We start from the raw sequence: 16,083 nt of genomic DNA, 5'->3' as shown, positions 1-16,083 counted from the left end.
GATTTTATTTTTTTAACCAGTCTGCCATGTGAGACCTTGTCAAAAGCCTTGCTAAAATCCATGTAAACCACATCAACTACACTACCCTCATCTATCTTCCTTATTACTTCTTCAAAAAATTAAATCAAGTTGGTCAAACAAGATCTTCCCTTAACAAATCCATGCTGACTATCCTTGATTAACCTGAGCCTTTCTGAGTGACAGTTTATCCTATCTCTCAGAATAGATTCCAATAATTTTCCCACTACTGAGGTTGGACTGACTGACCTGTAATTATTCAGTCTATCCCTCACTCCCTTTTTAACCAGAGGTACAACGTTAGCAGTTCTCCAATCCTCTGGCACCACACCTTTATCCAGTGAGGACTGGAAAATGATGGTCAAACCTTCTACTATTTCCTCTCTTGCTTCTTTTAACAGCCTAAAGTACATTTCATCTTGATACTTTTAAATCTTATAATCGCTATCCCTGTATAGGTAATTTTGATATTATCCAATTTTGTGTGTTTTTACTTGTTGTGTACAAGACTTACCTTTGGAAAAATAGGGGATTGGATGATTGCTTTAAAAGTGATGTCCATTTAAGAACTCAGAATGCTAATGAGCTAAGTACCAGGATGTAGTCATGTGACTAGAAGCCATGGTTTCTGCACTGGAACACCCTAAATAGAGGTTCTGTATATAGTTTGCTCTGTATTGTATATACTAGTTTAGCTGTTAATAAACCCTCCAGAGATCTTCAAGGAACTGGAATCGACATACCTCATTGTGTTGCTTAAGATAACAGAAAGAAACTCATGACACAATCTAGTCCTGTTAATTCAATAAGTTTTTATTCAAAAAACTCAAGTTAAAGAAACAGCACAGGAGATGCTCTGTGATTTCAAATTAAAATAACAGATAATTTAAAATAAGCAACTATGAATAAAGAGGAGCAAATGTTTCCAAACATTTTGACTGACAGTCATGCTTTCCCAAGCAATAATCAAAACATCAACTTAACCTGACATTGATACTTGTCAACATAATAAATATACTTAGAGAAATATATAAATCTGTAATATCATTTTCACATTTCTTTTGGATGACACATTAAACTGGGGCATGATCTTCCTGTCAAAGTGGGTGCTTTAGGTTAAAGAAGAGCAGGCAGTTGTCCTGATGCCTTGGCCAAGATTCCTACTTCAACCAACAGCACCAAACCTAGTTCATTCAGCTCATAGCTGTGCACAAGGAGTTGCTGCATTTGTGAATGATCAAAGCACTTCTAACTGATTCATTTACATCAGCACATCGTGACATCTCTGAGATATAAAATACTTTCTTTTATAAACCAGCCTATTGGCATTGTTGCTCCTAGTTTACTCCCCTCCTTACCTCTCCTGAAAATGTTGACTCATTGCTGGTGTACAGTTCCATAGCCACCAATTATAATATCTGATCCAATGTGCATTATTCATGTGTAAGCCTTGACAATATGTGTCAGCAGGCTACTTGGTTGCAGAAGTCATCATAGGTGAACCTGATCATATCCTCATGTGATGTCGACAAATGTTGTTTAAGGACAGGATTAGGAATGAGCAGTAAAAATCTTGGCAGGTTTTTCATCTTTCTAGCCCAACAGCGCTGTGATTAATTGTAGCCCACTGCAGCCAGAGGGTCAGCTAATGCCACACAGAGCAGGTGTCGATGCTAGATCAATACGTTCTTCGCTTTCTTATATTGAAAGTGCCTTTTCGATCGCCTGAGGGGGTTGAAGAGGAATTTTCCACATTTATTTTTCTCTTATTGGCCCTGGTTTATGCCTCTCCTAGGAGATTACATTGCTGCAGGGTGGAGTGAAGGCATCATGAGTATGAGGAAGGCTTGATGGGCAGATTAGGGGTAAAGGGTGTATCCATTTCTCATACAGTTATGCACAGTGACATCACAAATACATTCATAAAGATTTCCTTTATTCAATATTTCTAACAAAATCGTAAACACTTTTTTCTCAGAAGTACCAAACATAACAATGCTTCACAAATTCATTTAGAATGTTGCTACAATTAATTGTGATCAGAAGAATTCATACTTATTGTTCTTAACTCTATTTTCCAATTCGCATAATTTCCATTGCAGATTAGTTCTAATTCACATAATGTGTTTTACATTACCATTGGACTACAAGAATATGTACTCAAAATGATTTAAATGGTATAAGTCTTGTTAAAAAGTTGGAACATTTAAGTCACCACTGATGCAATTTCTCTATCCTTCCAACCTGAATACACAGCTGTCATAATAATGAAATCAAATGTGCCAAATTAGCAACTTAAACACAAACAATATAAAACTACTACAATTACACTACAGTGAAGAACTCAATTTATACAAGAAAACAACATTTCCAATTAAAAAGATATCAGTTTACCTAAGAACATAAAAAAGTCCTTGATTAAAACAACTTGTTTAGCTGATCGAGGTTGTACCTCCTCTTCTATCTGGCCAATTTTTCTCTGTCAATTTTGTACCCCGTTCTTCCTGAAGGCGTTGATCCCTTAATGTTGTATGGATGCTGGTCGCTTGCCAATACCTTATCCAAGGAGCTATTCTTCATGCAAGAACCTATGGATATCAGCATGCTATTTGAGTATGGGAGGCAACAGGAGCAAGTCAATCCTTCATACTTCTAGGAGTCACTGGATAGCAACCAGAAGCATGAACCCAAGAGTGCTGACACCACTTATAGCACTTACACTGCAATTCTAGCTAACTCTCAGATGGACCAAAAAGATCCCCTGGCAGTATTTTGCAGAAGAGCAGGGGAATCCTGGCCAATATTTATCCCTCAGCCAATACCTAAAAACAGATAAATTAAAAGCAAAATACTGCGGATGCTGGAAATCTGAAATAAAAACAAGAAATGCTGGAACCACTCAGCAGGTCTGGCAGCATTTGTGAAAAGAAAAGCAGAGTTAACGTTTCGGGTCAGTGATTCCTAAAAACAGATTATCTGCTCATTTATCTCATTGCTGTTTTTGGGACCTTGCTGTGTGCAAATTGGCTGCCTTGTTTCCTGCATTACAATGGTAACTACATTTCAAAAGTACTTCATTGTCTGTACAGCAATTTGGGAAGTCCTGAGGTAGTGGAAAGCATTATATAAATGACAGTCTTTTTTTTCTTTCTCAGGACAGACCACAAAATAAAACATGGGACTTTTCTGATCTGTAGGCTTCATGACACGGTTACGGCCAGACAAGGAAGGGGTCAAGACTCCCCTCTTGCCATTCCCCTTATTTGACCATAACAGGGTTTATTTCTTCTTAAACAGCGGTTGTGATTACCACCTCAGTAAGTGTTTTACCTTTAATGTGATCATGAAAGAATCAATCGGACAGGTTTTCTTAAGTTTAACCAAGAAAAAGGGGAGTCTATTATACTAAACAATCTAAACCCGATGTAAAAAAAAATATGCTACACATTCATGCACCTACTCACACGAGACTCACACACACAAACAAATAGATTACTGAGTGAAAAGTAGATTTTGTGGTTGGATTAGAGTCCAGAATAAATGGAAATTAAATACACAGTCTGTAAGGTTGGATGATTTGGTGGTCTTCCGGCAGAAGTTGTATTCTTGAAGCCTTTGGCTGGTCAAAGTGCACTTTGTGGTGGCCTGCTTGGTTCAGGGCTTTCTTGGAGGCAGACATGTAGGTGGATCTCTTCCCCTGGTTTCTGTCTGCAGCAATCTGTAGGCTTGGAGGATCCACAGTTACAGACGGTTTTCAAACTTGTGGTGTTATCTGGGAGAGAGAGAGAGGGATGCACACAGCCTTTCTGCTGCTGCACAGTCTGAGTTACTGGCTTGACTGTCTTTGTTCAAGGAAATTCCCAGCTTTCACAGAGATGGACATGTCACATGACTCAGTGTATTCTCTGGCGCCTTCTAATGAAATTCTAGGTTCAGAATTGGCTGAGGCTATACCTATCAAGAGAAAATGAACAGGTTGGGTCTTTTTCCCCTTGAAAAGAGAAGACTCGGGGTGACCTAATAGAGGTCTTTAAAATTATGAAAGATTTTGATAGGGTGGAAACAGAGAGTATGGTTCCACTTGTGGGGAAGAGCAAAGCTACAGGCCATCAATATAAGATAGTCACCAAGAAATCAAATAGAGAATTCAGAAGGAACTTCTTCACCCATAGATGCATTTAAGGGGAAGTTAGATATGCATATGTGGGAGAAGGGAATTGACAGTTATGCTGATACAGTTAGATAAGGAAGGATGGGAGGATAAATGAAAGCATGGACTTGTTGTGTCAAATGGCCTGTTTCTGTGCTGTATATTGTCTGTAATTCTAACCATTGGATAAGCCATTGGGAGGTACATGATTCTAACTCAGTGACAATCATCTAACTTTCCCTCCCACCTACCAGGTGACCCTCACCCAGCACCTCTGCACTTTTTACAATTTAGGATGTGTTTACACTACAAGATTGCCAAAAGCAGATACATGGTTCCCCCTTCTCTTTGCTGCATTCTATGGTGTCAATTCCTGAACATTTGGAATACCAATACTATGCTAGACTCATGAAAATCTGGGTCCATGAATGTGTGATCAGGAATAAGGCCTGCAGCTTCAACAGAGTAAACAATGGGAGGTGGTCCTGTCGGAGAGATAGTATAATTAATATATTAACTGCCAAACAGAAGTTATTCTGTCATGGTGAGATTTTAATTGCAACTGTCATGCTCATGCACTACGAACTTTTGAACTGTAAAAATAAACTTATGAATTAATAACCCAGAACGGACACTATCCTGTAAAACAAAATAGAGTTGAGAGGTCAGGTGACCTTTTCTTTCCTGCCAATACACATGGAACTGCAAGAATCCCGAACTAATTGTCATATCTGGACAAGTCTTGGCGAAGTCATAAAAATGCAAATGACCTATCTGCACATATCTTTAAAAAATTATTAAAATGCGGTAACGGACGCATTTCTCCAACTAATTAAAAAACAACTGGGTTCACAATACTGTTGCAGACTCTTCGACTCCAAACTTAAAATCTGGAAAATGGGTGTGAAAAGCTCTATTTTATCAAGGTGGTATGTGGATGATTGATATCCAGTCTGACAATGGACTAACCCTCAGAAACCATTTATGAGGACAATGGGAAGAGATGCTCTGGTCATGACAAAACTAGCCTTAGAATTATCAGAATATTTATTATATGGTGGCAATGGTAAACTGAAGAAAAGATGGAGAATTCATTGCCTTTACCAGAGAACTTCAAAAAAGTAGCTGGACTGAACCAAGCTGAGGCATGGCCAAAATGGGCCCGGAGGTTTGCAAGGTGTTGTACTGCATCGGATCTCGTGCTGAAGTCAGACAAGGAGCAGGTTATTGTATGCAATGGGGGATTGTGCAGATGACATCCTCATTACACAAGGCGTAGGCGAAGAGAAGGCTAGTTATGAAGAAGTCATTAAGGCACTCGAGACTTACTTTAATGTAAGAAAAAACATCATCTTGGAGTGCGCCAAATTTAAATCGCGTACTCAGCAGAAAGGGGAAAGCATTGATTCATTTAGCAATGATTTATATAAACTCACTGAAGATTGCAAATACAGCAGTTTATGGGAAGAGCTGATTAGAGACAGGATTGTGATCGGTGTAGTAAAGACACCCTTTCGGATCATCTACAGTCGAGGAATGAACTTATGTTAACAAAAGTGATTCCGTTGAGCAGGCAAGCAGAGGTTAGAAAATTTAACCGATTCATTGTTGGAGGGGACAAGGAGAGTCCGTTTGTGAAAGTAGCAGATTCCATTGAATACCTAAAGAAAACAAAAGTAAAAAATGGCAAAGACAGGAAAGGCGGGAAGAGCATCAGGAGGCAGCAGCATGTAATTGCAGGCCAAGTGAGGCACTGGCGGGAAAACTGCCCAGCCAGGAAAGCAGAGTGTTTCTTATGTAAAAAGAGGGAACATTTTCAGTCAGTCTGTTGTAGTAAAAAAAAGCACTGCAAATAATTGAAGTGAAATCCAAAGAAAATAAAAAAGTTAATGAAGTACTGGATGTACAATATGTTGAAATTCCATTCTTAGGGGAAATCCAAGGTACAAATGAGAGTTGCTGGACAGCAGAAATTCTTGTAGAAGGCAACACGACTAAATTTAAACTGGACACAAGAGGAGCAGTTTCAGTGCTAACAGACACAGACCCGTGGCTGAAGATGAAAAGTCAAAAACCATCAGGTAAAAAATTATATGGGCCTGGAGGCATCGAGTTGAAGATAATAGGAGAGGTGAAAACAATTTTGAGTTACTGGGGAAAATAAATTCTTAAGGCCTTATATGCAATCAAGAATCAAAGTTGTTCACTCCTGAGCAGAATGGCTTGCATTGACCTACAACTAATATGTAGAGTTGAAGAGCATAAAAGTTCAGAAGAGCAGCCTAGGAATTTTAGGTCTGAATTTCTCAATTGTTCAAAGGATTGGGAAAATGAAAAACAGCATACTACATCGCTCTGAGAAAGGAAGCAGAGCCAGTGTGCTTGTATACACCTAGGAAAGTTCCACATCTACTCTTACAGAAAGTTAAAAATGAGATCCCGTTAATGATAAGAGAGGGAGTCATTTCACCTGTAACAAAATCTACAAGATGGTGCTCAGGTATGGTTCCAGTGAAGAAACCTAATAAGGGGAATTTTATGCTGGCGGTGGGGGTCTCGATATTGGGGGAAACTGACGCTGAGATTCCCATGTCCCCTCTTCCATGGGAGGCCCGTCGAATTTACTGCCAATCAATTGTTCGAGGGGACAGGGAGAGTCCGATCTCAAAAGTAGCAGATTCCATTGAATACGTAAAGAAAATGAAACTAAAACATGGCGGTCAAAGACAGGAAAAGCGGGAAGAGCATCTAGAGGCAGCAGCATGTAATTGCAGGTCGAGTGGGGCACTGGCAGGAAAACTGCCCAGCCAGAGAAGCAGAGTTAATAAAAACAAGAAATGCTGGAAATACTCAGCAGGTCTGGCAGCAACTGTGGACACAGAAACAGAGTTAACGTTTCAGGTCAGTGACCCTTCATCAGAACTTCATCAGAGAAGCAGAGTGTTTCTTATGTAAAAAGAGGGATACTTTCAGTCAGTTTTTTGTCGTAAAAAAAAAAGGTGGGCCTTCCACAGGTTTTAGGACCCCGTCGCCGGAAGCCCCGGCCTTGCAGATGCGGATGCGATGGCTGCTGCTGTAGCTGCAGTGGCCAGACACCGAGGAGTGGCGCTGGAACCAGGCTTAAGGTAGGTCAGGGCGGGAGGGTTCTCGTGGGGTGGGGTTCACGGCGAGGGGGGGGGGCCGCAGCAAGGGCGAGGGGGTACAATCAGTGTCTTTGAACGAGGGACCGCCCCCCCTCCCCCCGACCCACAGAGCCGGGAAGCAGTCCGCACGGTTTTTTGTGCTGTGCTTCCCATGTGACGGGCAACCCTTAATTGGGGGTTAATTACCCAGTTGAGGGCCTCAATTGGTGGCAGGGCAGGAAGGCTATTCCTGCCTAAACTAAACTTTGGCGGAAGCGGCATGGTGGCAGGGCACCCCTGTCACCATCCTACCCAATTTTATGCACTCCCCACCCTCAAACCCGCCGCAGGGAAGAGCATAAAATTCCACCCAATGGGTCGATTCAAATTTGTGTTGACCTCACACAATTGAATAAGGCAGTGGAAAGAGAAATACATCTAATTGTATCAGTAGATGACAGTTTGGCAAAGCCAGGGAAAAGCACAATTTTTACCAAGTTAGATGCTAACAGTGGATTTTGGCAATTACTATTGGATGAGGAATCTAAACATTTGACAACATTTATAAGTCCATTTGGAAGATTCTGTTTTAACAGATTACCATTCGGAATTATAACAGCCCCGGAGATCTTTCAAAGGATGCTGTTGAGAATCCTGGATTAGATTAAATGATATTTTAATCTATGGAGCGAATCAGCAGGAAGAGGATACAAGAGTAAGAGCAGAAGTATAGAAATTGGAAGAAGCAGGTCTCATAATGAATGAAAAATGTGCTTTCTTTTCACAATCAAGGGTGAGATTTCTTGGACATATAATTGTTTTCTGGTAGAGCAGATTCACAAACGGCAAACGTGATAAAGGACTTCCAAGAGGCAAAAATCATTAGAGTATTACGATGAGGTGAGAAAGAGGTCTAGAGTTCCCTTTCAGCCTTCACCTGGTCTGACTGTAACAGGGTTTAATTTTAAACACACTGTGTTCACCACTTTCCAATTATAAGGCTAAGAACCAGCACAAACAGGTTTTCTTAGGTTAGAAGAAGAAAAGTTGAAATTTATTAAACTTAAACTCTAATTCCGTTAACGCCTATGGATGCATGCCATGCCCCATGCTAGCATGCATATGCGATACACATGCAGATAGAGACAGAACAGAGCAGAAGAAATAAAGGTTTGAGGCAATATCTGAAGAGCCTTTGTTCTGGCTCTTTGAGCTCACTGTAGAGTCCTTGATTGTAGGTAGATCTTGCTTTTTGTTGGGGCCCAGTATTCTTCTTAAACCTTGTTCGCTGTAGGAGACTTTTCTCTCTTGGGGTTCATGTGTCTTCAGTGGATTCTGAGGCTTTTGAGAAACAGATGGGAACAGACAGGCGAGAGATCTTCTCAGTCCAGGAGCAAACAGCTTTCTGCCAGTTCAAATACCGTCTCTCCAATTTAAAAACTCTCAGTTGAAACTCTGCCGTAGCCAGTTAGCCATGTGACTAACTGGTCTGACCATGTCTGTTTGTGGATTGAATTGGAGCTCCTTTGTCTACAAACCTGTCTATTAATATGCAAAAATGGCAACCCCTTGTATCAGGCCTTCTCTTCCCAGCAACAATTTGAAATGTAATGTCCAAATGGTGAAATTAATATGCCTCACTCTTGGCGGGTGGGAGGCCTGCATGACATCTCCCCACCCAGGGGAATGAAATGCGATCTGGAAAAAAAGGCGCATTTCATTAAAAGAGTTGAGAGAATATATATAAGATGCAGAAAAAAACATGCATTTCTCTCATTAATTTCCATTCATTCATAAATTCTAAAACTTATTAAAAATTGCCTGTCTTTTCTTGGTGTCCAAGTACTGCTTTAATTGCCCCCTTTTTGGCATCTCAATAAACATGTGGTTCTTTGGGGAAGTTTTACTTAAGTTTGCCCATTGCCATTACTCCCTAGGGTCTTTGTTCCTGTGCGGAGGCCTACCAAGGCGGGGGTGGGTGGGCAGGGGGAATGGGGGTTAAATTTAATTAGCCCAAAGTTGGAGTTTTTTCCAAGAGAGTCAGTCATGGGCAGGTCTATCCTGAACTCTCTTTCACTGCTTTGCTGAATCATGCAAAGGCTTTTGACTTCAGAGGATGGGTGGTTCCCTTTTTCTCTGACTGTGGGGAAGGATTCTTTGTTAATCTCTCCTTTGTTCATTGGGACACTCCTGCCTGCAGGTATTTGTGCAAAGGCTACTGCACGCCCCTGTGGCACTTCGACTAGGTGAGACATCACCCTCACGGATTCTGTGTCCCATAGAGGTTATTCTTTGTTTCTGCAGGTTCCTGTAAATGCTATTAGCAACTCTGGTGGGGTGCCTCTAGAGTTTGCATTTACGTAGGAGGATGTGGAGTCTAACTTTTCAAATTTTTTGGGTTTAGCTGACTGGACAGTAGGGGTTTTCATCCGGGATTCCTCCCAGACCTCCTTTAACCTGACCTCTTGGTCACTTTTCCCCTTCCCTGTCTGACCTTTCTGCAGCCTTGTGCCTGCCTGACCCCTTTTGTTCTTGGTGGGGTTCCTTTACAGTTCACCAGCCCTCTGCTGGAGGGTCCTCCTAACACCAGTATAGGACTTAGGGGTGCAGGTTTAACTGTAGGTTGGGGTTTCCCCTCAACCTGGCACATGTGGCATCTTTGTGGAGTTTTGGCCTGTCAAACCGCTGTCTTATGCGGGCTTTGGTCATTTATATACCTGCATGTACAGGCACTGTAGTCTTGTGGGCCCTTCTTAATATTTTTCTCCGGTACCTCTGTGGCACCAATAACTGGTGAACTACTGTCCACTCCTTGCTCTCAGGTCTGTGAGGAGAACACCATTTCCTAATCAGTTCCTCATTCTTTAAATAGTAGCAATCAGGGACTCCCTCTGCTTCACTTTCAGACTGGGTAGCCTGTGCTAACTCTCACAATACTGGGTCGGCTCGCTGAGCCTCAGCTAGGGAAAATCCATTTAATTTATTCCCTGGGTCTCCAAACTTTCCAAAGAAATCCTCGGACAGGCAGACCTCATGGTCATCTGCCTGCAGTGTCAATGCAGTCTCCTCTGGGGGAGTTGGTTTGAGCATGGCCTGATCCACTACATATTCAGGGAAACTGCAGGGACCGTCTCTTGCCACTGCCCTGTCTCTCTGACCTCCTGTGGTCTTTCTTTCACTACTGGGGGTGGGGGGTTCTACCATGTTCTTCCCCGCCAGATCATTACCTAGGAGCTGGTCAACCCTGTCCCCAAGCAAACTAGGGGCAATCCATATAGTCACTGGTCCCAAAACTAGGTCGCACTCCAGGTGCACCCGGTGTACAGGCATACACTGCCCTCCAATACCATTCATCACCATTCTGGTGTTCACTGCACTCGCCGGGGGGAAAGGTCAGACTTTTTCCCAGTAAAAGGGATCTAGTGGCCCCTGTGTCCCTGAGAATTACTATGGGCTTGCTTGCCTCACTTGAGGGGTATGGGGTTACTTTCCCTTCAAACACAAAACCTGATAACCCTCAGGAATCCTATTAAATTTTCCTGCACTTGCAGCGTAAGATTCCTGGGTCTCATTCTTACTGCAGTTAAAGCCGCAGCTTGTTCTGCTGTGCTTTCCATCAGGTTCCATTCTTCACCGAGCGGGTGTGCCCTGATTAACCTTCAGGTTTTCCCTTTAGTTTCCAGCAGTCAGCTTTTAAATGCCCTGCTTTATTACAATGGAAGCACACAGGTCTCCGGGTCTCACTCTTGCTCACAGCACCTTCCTTTTTGGCTGGAGCAGGGCCCCCATGTCTTCTACTTTCTTTTCTCTCCCAGGACTGCCTGGGTGGATATCACCTTCCCATCCTTTGTCCTTTTTGGATTTGTGGGGGTGATGAAGAGAGGTTCTCCCCTGGCAAACCGACTTATAAATTAAAGCAAACTCATTGACCATAACGGCCGCTTGTCAGGCTCTCTGAACCCGCTGCTCCTCTACATGGGCCTTTATGGAGAGTGGGAGAGAGTGTTTAAATTACTTCTCTGAGATTCTCATAGCTGAGTTGTATTTTAAGAGCCCTCAGTCACTGGTCAAAAGCCAGCTGCTTACTTCTTTCAAACTCCAAGTAAGTTTGATTGGCTTGCTTCTTGAGGGTTCTAAACTTGTTGCGATAGGCTTCGGGTACTAATTCATATGCCCCGAGGATAACATTTTTGGTCAGTTCATAATTTGATGAACTCTCATCTGGTAACAGGGAATAAACCTCATGGGCTTTTCCAGTTAGTTTGCTTTGCAGTAAAAGAGACCAGGTCTCAGCTGGTCATTTTAGCTTCCTTGCCAGTTTCTCAAAAGACACAAAAAATGCCTCCACAGCTTCACTGAATTTTAATTATTATTAGTTTTAACAATTTTGTACCTAGCCCTGAATTATGCTCCTCCATATTGGCCATGCCTTCACTGGGGTTACTCTGTTGCTCCCTACTTAACTCACACCGCTGCAACTCTCTTTGCATTCCTTCCGAAATATTCTTTCACTCTTCCTCTCCTCAAATGCAAGTTTCCTCTATTCCAATTGTGCCTTTGCTAACAATACCCTGTCTGGGTCTGCTTCTAACCCCTGTTTCTGCTTCTTCAAATTCAAGGGAAAAATGGTTGGCCACTCGCCTTAGGAGCTCAGACCTCCTAGCCTTGCCACGTACACGCTGCTCAGCCATTTTCCTCAACTCCTCCACAGACAGTGCTTTTAACTTATCCCAAGTTACTTCATCCTGGCTTGGAGAGCTACTAGCTTCAGTGGCAGACATGTTAGTATTCAAGCACTCACAACCACAAGAAAACCTGTATTAATCTTGCTTTTTTTGATTGGGAACAATTTGGCTTCCCACTTCCAATTTCTCTCGTTTGTCTGTGGGTAAATTCCGAATGCTCGCTCCCAAATTTCTGTTATGACCAGGTGAGGAAGAGGTCTAGGGTTGCCTTTCATCTTTCACCTGGTCTGACTGTAACAGGGTTTAATTTTAAACACATTGTTTTTAGCTCCCCCTTGGTGAATCCTTATTCATCGCTTTCCAATTATAAGGCAAGAAACCAGCACAAACAGGTTTTCTTAGGTTTAAAGAAGAAAAGTTTAAATTTATTAAACTTAATATCTAATTCGGTTAATGCCTATGGATATATGCCGTGCCCCATGCGATACACATGCAAATAGAGACAGAAAAGAGAAGAAAAATAAAATGGAAATGTGTGAGGCAATATCTGAAGAGTTTTTGTTACAGTTCTTTGGGCTCACCGTTGAGTCCTTGATTGTAGGTAGATCTTGCTTTTCGTTGGGGCCCAGTATTCTTCTTAAACCTTATTCGCTGTAAGAGACTTTTCTCTCTTGGGGTTCATGTGTCTTCAGTGGATTCAGAGGCTTGTAAGAAACAGATACGAGCAGACAGGAGAAAGATCTTCTCAGTCCAGGAGCAAACAGCTTTCTGCCAGTTCAAACACGAACTGGTCTGACTGTGTCTGTTTGTGGATTGAATTGGAGCAGGGAGTGGCTCCTTTGTCTACAAGCCTGTCTGTTAATATGCAAAAATGTCTTTCTAGCCAGGGGGCTGACAACCCCTTGTATCAGGCCTTCTCTTCTTCCCAGCAACAATTTGAAATTTAATGTCCATGTGGCAAAATTAATATGCCTCACTGTTGGCAGGTGAGGGCCTGCATGACAAGAGCTTCAAAGGTTTATGGGAATGGTGAATCAAGTAGGGAAAGCATGATCAATAAACCATTACAACAGTTGTTAAAAAATGACAATGTTTGGTGTTGGAGAAAAGCCCAACAAGAATCCTTTGAGAAAATCAAGAACATCCTACTATCATCAGAAATGTTATCACTTTATGACCCAAATCCAGCAACCATCATAGGAGCGGATTCATCATCAACTGGATTAGAGCAGTCTTATTTCAGGTGCAGACAGATGGGAGATGCAGATCTGTATATTTTGATTCACGTCTGTTAACAGAAACAGAGCAGATACACAGTCATAGAAAAGGAAGCTTTGGCAGCAACTTGGGCATGTGAAAAATTTTAGGATTATGTCTTAGGTCTTCAATTTAAAATTGAAACAGATTATAAACCTTTGGTTACTCTATTAAACACCAAGGAGCTGGTGAAATTACGCCCAAGAGTATAGAGGTTTAGATTAAGGTTAATGAGATTTGATGCAAAAACTGAATGCATTCCAGGGAAACAGCAGATCACAGCAGATGCTTTATCATGTATTTCATCAACAGGACATGAAGAAGGCAATATTTTATTTCTTGAAGAAGTAGACGTTTTTGCTTTGATAACAACAACAACAACTTTAACTGCTACAGCTCAGAATGTGCGTGAGATCAGGAATGCTCAAAAAGCAGATCAAGTATGTACAGCAATCAAGGAATATTGCTTGCATGGATGGCCATTTCAACACCCCCCACCCACCCCCACCCCCCCCCACCCCGCCCGCTCTTATGCCCACATCTCTGTCCTGGGCTTGCTGCAGCGTTTCAGTGAACATCAACGCAAGCTCGAGGAACAGCACCTCATTTATCGATTAGGCACGCTACAGCCAACCGGACTGAACATTGAGTTCAATCATTTCAGAGCATGACTGGTTCCCCCGTTTTTTTTTAGTTTAACTTTTTAAAACATTTTTATTTCATTTTATTTTAGTTGTTTCATCATTCAATTTTTTTTTTAACCATATGCCTGCCCACTTTTTTTCACGTTTGTGCTTTTGGCTAGGGCATTCATTATTCTGTCATTTAACACCCTCTCTGCACTAACTGTCTTTCACCACACCATCAACAAACTTTGCCTTTGCCTTTGCCCCATGAGCTCCTTGGCAGTTATTCTCTGTGACCCTCTGTCCTATCAATACCTTCCCTTTTGTTCTCTTTGTCCCACACCCACTTTATTTGCTTAAAACCTATTACATTTCTAATCTTTGCCAGTTTTGATGAAAGGTCACTGACCTGAAACGTGAACTTTGCTTCTCTCTCCACAGATGTTGCCAGACCTGCTGAGTATTTTCCAGCATTTTTGTTTTCATTTCAATCAGTATGGTGGCCTGGTATATTGAAAGAAATTGAAGAGATGATATTGAGTTGAATCACATGTGCTATTGATCATCATGAGATAAAACAACCACTTCAGAATGGTTCAGCCCCATGCGAATTGTTAATAGGAAGAAGGTTGAAGACCCAACTTCCTACACATGCAGGAACACTGAACTCACAAGGCAGTGCAGAAGACTTGGAAAAAGTGAGGGAGAGAGAGGATAGAGGGATTGAATCAATCATAAAATTATGACATCACAGAACCAGAAACTTGTCAGACATCCAACCTGGGGAATCAGTTTGAGTTAGAGACCAAAATAAGTGATAGAATAATCACCATATCCGCGATCATACACTGTCCAAACTGACAAAGGGATGTTAAGAAGAAAGAGTAGGTCATTGGTGATGATACCAAAGAAGCAGCAAATGCAAGAGGACCAATCATCTCAAACGTTTGATGAACCAGTAATGGTGCAATCACCAAGTAACCCAGAGGTCAACCAGAATGAAGAACTTGAGTTATCCAATAGCTTTACTGAAGAACAGCAGAGTCAGAAGGAGGAACTTGAAGACTCAAAACCTCAAACCCCTTTGAAAGAAAGAAGAACACGTTATGGCAGACTTGTGAAAATGCCACACCAGTTATCAGTCTGAAAAGAGAGGCCAGAGACTTGAAGGGAGATGTAGTATAATGCAATATAGGGTTGTTACTGGGCAGAATGTGTAAATAGTCTGTGAGCATCATCACAGGAGGTGATGTAATAGAATCTGTATAGAATCTCGTGTAAAGTGTAAGTGGAAACCGTAGATGCAAGACGTGTGTAAATAAATTCCTGTTACTCCAAGCAAGTCCCTTAAATATTTGGTAATAAACCTTAAAATTACCAGAATATTAGATTATCCATGACTCATGTTGAAGACTTTTACATTTTGTACTCAAGCCTAAGAGTGAGTGACAATTCCAAAATCATAGATGAGAATAAAAAGAAACATTTTCTTTCATTTGAGCAGTAAAGACCAATTTAGATATCATTCTCCATCTGAGAAACAAGCAAGTGAATATAATCTTTGCTCCTCCCTCAAGATACAGAATCGTAGAATCATAGGACGGAATCTTATGATTGCTGCGTTACAGACGGCCACAAATCCCGTTTCCCACGTCATACTGTATTTAAATTAGCCATGTGGCGATGGGCACAGGGAACACGTGGGATCATGCAGTGGGACCTGCCTTTCATTGGTGGAACCTGCCGTCACTGCCCCAAGCAACATGATTGCCACAAATATAAAACATTCTGTGCTTGCAGCCTCAAGGATCAGCAGCCTTCCTTTCATGTAAGTATCCTCAGACTAACTTAAATTTAAGTTTTTACTTAAATCAAACTGTTTTGCCTCCCTTATTTTGTGAAAGTCATCACCAATTTAATATCATTTATTTCCCCTATAGCCAAAGTGAATGACATGGCAGCCAGCAGGCAGCATCCTACCCCACAGTTCAGTGATGCTGCCCTGCAGGTTCTCTTCCAGGCCACCAGAGAAAGGTGGGAGGTCCTCTTCCCTGCAGATGGAAACTTTCCCACCTTACCAAGGTGGCCTGACTGGAGGTAGTGGAGGAGCTCACGAATCGTGGGGGAACTCTTAGAACATGGCTCAGTGCCCCAAGCAAATCAATGACTTGCTCAGATCAGTGAGGGTAAGTGGTCCTGGCAAGGATTTTTTCTTCTTCCATGGC

The 16,083-nt window shown here is 41.9% G+C and overlaps 1 long non-coding RNA gene across 4 annotated transcripts in view; it reads right to left on the bottom strand.

Moving 5' to 3' along the window:
• Window positions 1–815: 815 nt before the first annotated feature.
• LOC137378461 (uncharacterized) overlaps window positions 816–16,083 on the bottom strand; it is a 74,211-nt gene continuing 58,943 nt past the window's right edge. For 3 of the 4 annotated variants that reach the window (XR_010976612.1, XR_010976613.1, XR_010976611.1), the window contains exons 2-3: window positions 14,268–14,362; window positions 816–2,606 (exon numbers count right to left, since the gene is read on the bottom strand). This is a non-coding gene — a long non-coding RNA (uncharacterized lncRNA). Of the gene's footprint in view, window positions 3,973–14,267; window positions 14,363–16,083 lie in introns of all 4 variants that reach the window. The other variant, XR_010976614.1, reaches the window with a different exon arrangement.

Source organism: Heterodontus francisci, chromosome 16 (genome assembly GCF_036365525.1).
Source record: "Heterodontus francisci isolate sHetFra1 chromosome 16, sHetFra1.hap1, whole genome shotgun sequence".
Classification (NCBI taxonomy): domain Eukaryota; kingdom Metazoa; phylum Chordata; class Chondrichthyes; order Heterodontiformes; family Heterodontidae; genus Heterodontus; species Heterodontus francisci.
This window is presented reverse-complemented; position numbering and strand designations above follow the sequence as displayed.